The following is a 4758-nucleotide window of genomic DNA, read 5'->3' as shown; positions in this document are numbered from 1 at the left end:
GGCCGGGGAGGCCGGGGAGCGTCAAAGGGGGGTGCCGGGGGAAGGCCGGGCCCCTGCCGGAGCAGGGGCCCGGCGTACCCGGCAGCGCACACCCTCTTTCCCCAGATCGCATCCAGAAGGGTTTCGCCCTCTCCGGGAAGCCAGCCACGGAGGTGGGCGCCAAAGGCGCGTGCGCGCAGGCAGCCGGTGGGACACCACAGACAGCCTCGCGCGGCATGCAGCCAGGCGCCCCGGGACGGGCCTGGGGCGGACCGATCGCCGGGCCCCTTCACGGGGCCAGGCGCGCCGGCGGCGTACCTCCGCAGCAGGACCCGGAGAGGGACCCTGCCACGGGCGATCGGGGGGTCTGAACTTGTGGGGGGATGAAGGGGTAGCAGAGCTAACCCTGCGACGGCCCCAGCCGCGTCCCGGGGAAGCCCCGGGGCGATTGATGATCGAGCGACCCTCAGACAGGCGTAGCCCCGGGAGGAACCCGGGGCCGCAAGGTGCGTTCGAAGTGTCGATGATCAATGTGTCCTGCAATTCACACTAATTCTCGCAGCTAGCTGCATTCTTCATCGACGCGCAAGCCGAGTGATCCACCGCCAAGAGTCACAGGCAACTTTTCTAAAACGTTCGCCCACCTGCAGGTGCAGGAGAGGCGGGAGGAAGGCGACACCGTCCGTCCCGTTGGGAGTAAAAAACACTGCCAGGCGCTCGGCCTGGGAGCCCCCGCCCACCCGCCCACACGCGGGCAAGGAAGGAAGAGGGCTCCCAGTGCGACGGGAGCAGGCAGCCCCACAGCCGCCGGTTCCTCCCGGGAGGGACCGCGCGAGTCCTCTAACCCCTCGGCCTGGCCGCACGGGACCAAGCCAACCCGGGTACCTGGCAACGAGAGAGGGTCGCTCCACCTGCACGTCAGCCGCCCGCCGCCGGGCGGCCCCGAGCCATGCCGTCGGGCTGGCAATTAGCCCACCACCACCCTCGCCCGGGTGGACTCAAAATGGCGTCTGGAGTGGACCAGGAGGGTCCAGGGTGCCTCTCTTGAAGAAGGAAGCAAGGGCCAGTCTGGAACAACCAGACCAGCAGCAGTGATGTCGTTCGGGCATCGTTAAGAAGGCCACAAGCCAGCCGGCTAGTAGCCAAACAACGCGGTGAGCAGGCAAAAGCAGAAGGGCCCCACGCAGATCGTGGAGAGGCTGGAGGGCTGATCTTTGGTGCTGGAGCTGCTCAGGGTTGGGGCTTCTCGGACCCCAAAGCACTCACCAGTGGAATACTCGGTGGGCTTGTTGCAAAGAAGTCGTGCAGTCTTGGCGATCGTCGGTCCCTCGAGGTCTCGTCGTACTCACGGGTCTCAGCTTGGCTGTAGAGGTGAGTAGAGGTCAGAGGTGCCAGGGAAGCCGGGTCTCGTCAAGCTGGGCAGTCGGATTCCGGAGGAAGGACTTGCAGCAGACCGCAGTGTTCTTAGGATGGTGCCCGCTTGATGCAGGGTGACTACTCCTTAGCCACAAGGGAGAATCTTGAAGAAGAAATCTTGATGTCCTTTCGCAGAAAGTCGTGTCTTGATTCCAAAGATGATCTAATTTGAACAGGGGGCCCGCTCCTATCTTTATACTAAGAAAAGGGGCTGACCCGGTGACTAGGTCCTGACTATGGGTGGGACTAGGAGGGGGGTGGTTACACCCCTCTCCCATGCCGGACTTTCCCCAGGCCAGGGGCTGGTGTGCCCCTGGAACTGGTTCTGACCGGCCTATGCGTAGTGAGCACCGGGGTGCCACTCAGCAGTCACCTTCCTGTAAAGCCCTGCCTACCCAGGATACACAAAACCCTGTCTGGGATGGTGCTAGCACCGCCCCGGACAGGAAACCCTTTGTCCAGGCTCCCCTCACTGGAAGGACTCCCAGCTGCAGGGGGTCAGACTCGTGTCTGTGGTGGCAGCATCCATTTTGTGGAGCTGAGGCTTCGTTTAACTTTAACCGGGGTTCACAGTTACATACATGTCGTGTCCCTCTAGAAGGGTGGAATGCTAACCCTGTCGCCAGAATTGGCGAGGGGTTAGTATTCCAATTCGTATGACACCTTACTCGACATGTTTTGATAAAGCAATACCAAAGATAGCATTTAACCGCGAGGATTATAATGCACTTAAGAGTATATGGTATGCGTTATCATGGAACAGCTATTAGGACTTGGTTCCGCAAGCTGCAGACAGGCTCAGCTCATGCCAGAGCACCATCTCACACGATTCCAAGCACTCTGCCTTCAGGATTGTCAAGGCCTGCCATAGGAGTGACTGATAGGAATCTGTGTGTCCATTTTTAGGGTTAGATATAGGTATACTATATCTACAGCAAAGGGTGATTACACGACTTTGCTCCAGCTGTCATGCAGCCAGTTGTGTCAAATTTAGGAGGCCAGCCAGGGGTGGCATAATACATGCTTCAGCCCCTGGTGGGCCCTGGGTACACCTATGCCCTGAGTTACAGGGTCTGATAAGGTGGCCCAGTACCAATTGGTAAATGCACCTAGGGTACACGTTGTAATTTAGAGAGAGAACAGCCAGGCTGTGGGTCTGATTGGCAGGCCCACAGCCAGAGAAAGTCGTAAACCAGTGAAACAAAAGCAAAAAATCTGGGTGATCATAGGAATGCAGACCCTACTCTCCTGTAGTGTAGTTCCTAGTTTCCCACTAGGCCCTGCGCATTGGAATAACATAAACAGTAGTATCGACGTGGAACTGCGGATATTCCAGGCCTCCACTGACTATGCTAAACTTAATTGGGTGTGTTACCAACTAGCTCAGAGGTCACTGGAAACTTTCTTCTCTGCATGGGAAGTGATCAGCTTCCTTGGCACAGACAAGAAGGGATTCAGCTTTCCAACAACCGTGCAACATGACAACTTTGCTCCTCAGATCAAGAGTCAATCTCTAGGGTCGTGTGAAACAATAGACATGTATTTCACTCAGTCAGTCTAGTGCAGTTTACTTTCACGGTATGTAGAGAATAGAGAGACGGGCGTTTGTCAATAAAGGGTTAACATTTATTGAACAGTCTTTCTTCTCGTACAAGAGAAATGTATTGCCACAATTGCAAGACTTGTTATTATAAAAAGTACGTACAGTAAGATAAGTATTGCGAAATAGAACTGTAAAAGCATTGATATGGTTTCTTAGCCATACAATGGTTTAAAAGTAATAAAACATATATACAGTCATATATACATTAGGCTAACATACTCAACTGGTGCTTCTAACTACGCCTACCCCAGTGTGCCTGACCTAAGCCTAACACGTGGAAGGGGAGTAAGTAAGTAGCTTTAAGTTAAGTTGGTTTTGCCAAGGTTTGTTTCAAGAATTCTCGTCTAAGGGTTTAGTCAACACCATACCTCTGAATAGAATGATGGAGGATTGGTATCTCCTTCAGGGGTCACTCTCGATATCCCAGTCACCCGCGAGGGTAGACCGGAAACGCCGGAGCTGGATTTCTCTGCACGAGAAAGGCAGCGGGTCTCTTCAGCGCGTCGAGGAAGGAGGGGGGACAGCGTCCGCGGGCAGCTGGAATCTGCTGGATGTCTTCGCAGAGGGACGGCTGTTCAGCTCCTAAGCGTACTGCACCATAGTTTGCGCTTTAGCAGCGATAATGGTATCAGCAGCTTCACCACCACAGGGACAGCAGGCGGCAGCGACAGAGTGCTAGATTTACCAACACAGGGTCTTGCAGGCAGCTGGCATCAGCAACAGTAGCTCATTGCTTAAGGCAACGTTGGTAATATTTATACCTGACAGGTGCCGGTTTTGACGCAAGTTTGCTGGACATAAGACGTCAATTAAAGATGTCACTAGGAAGTGATAGTTATCAGTTGCTCATTAGAGTGCCATTACTAATCAAAACACAGCAAGCGGGGATTTCCAGATTTGCTGAGTTTTTATCTTGTTGAAGAACTCGGGGTGTTAATCTAGGAATATCAGATAGTGACTTCTGCTCTGTCATTGCACTAATTGGTCGCAAAGGAAGTGGCAGAGAGCTATGCTGGAATGTGACTCTGTTCGTGTGAGGCCAGAGATGACTTTTCTTAAAATCGCACTTGAACGGTTATGCCAATATAGGGAATAAATGGATTTATAGCCGAATAGGGGCATAAGGTCACAGTATCGATCAGGAACCTAGATAAACACGCAACACCCACTCCACGTTTTCATGTCCATCAAATTACTAAAACTAAGCAATTAGATGCATGTGTAACATTGCCCACCCCAAAATACATAAATGCATTCGAAATAGGCGTACTTGAAATACATGAAATTTAGGTACTGTACGTTTTTTGAAGCATAGAATCATTCAAAAACTATTGCATATGAAATCAATGAACGATTATGCATAAAGAATTACACATGAAGTATCTCTGACAGAAGAAAGGCGAGATAAATCATCACATAAAAATGCTTTGTAATAACATGTGCGCTAGAGGCTGGTGTAATGTTGTTATGTCTCTAGATGTGTTTAGAAATAGAAGTGTGAAGCTTCTGTTCTCTAAGAATAGTTTTTACGTTAAGCAAAGAATTGTTCATGCCAAAAAAATGAATATTAGAAAAATTGTCCAATTCAAAGAATTATTGCTTGAACGGGGAAAAATAGATTTCCAAAGCTCTTGGCAGTTTTTGTTGATCAAAACTGAAGGCCGAATTCAGAGTTCATGGGAACGCTGTGTGTCCCCCCCGGATTTTCAAGGACCAGCGAGAGCTCACCGGACGCCGCCGGAACCGCGACGCTTTCCAAG

General features: G+C 52.0%; 1 non-coding gene and 1 pseudogene across 1 annotated transcript; both read right to left on the bottom strand.

The window, feature by feature from the left end:
* Positions 1 to 439: 439 nt before the first annotated feature.
* Positions 440 to 593, bottom strand: LOC147706999 (5.8S ribosomal RNA). Its single transcript, XR_015296919.1, has one exon. It is a non-coding gene; the product is annotated as a 5.8S ribosomal RNA (ribosomal RNA).
* Positions 594 to 4557: 3964 nt separating this feature from the next.
* LOC147706998 (28S ribosomal RNA) overlaps positions 4558 to 4758 on the bottom strand; it is a 4169-nt pseudogene continuing 3968 nt past the window's right edge.

Source organism: Lissotriton vulgaris, chromosome 6 (genome assembly GCF_964263255.1).
Source record: "Lissotriton vulgaris chromosome 6, aLisVul1.2, whole genome shotgun sequence".
NCBI lineage: Eukaryota > Metazoa > Chordata > Amphibia > Caudata > Salamandridae > Lissotriton > Lissotriton vulgaris.
The sequence above is the reverse complement of the archived record's forward strand: the minus strand, read 5'-3'. Positions and strand labels throughout refer to the sequence as shown.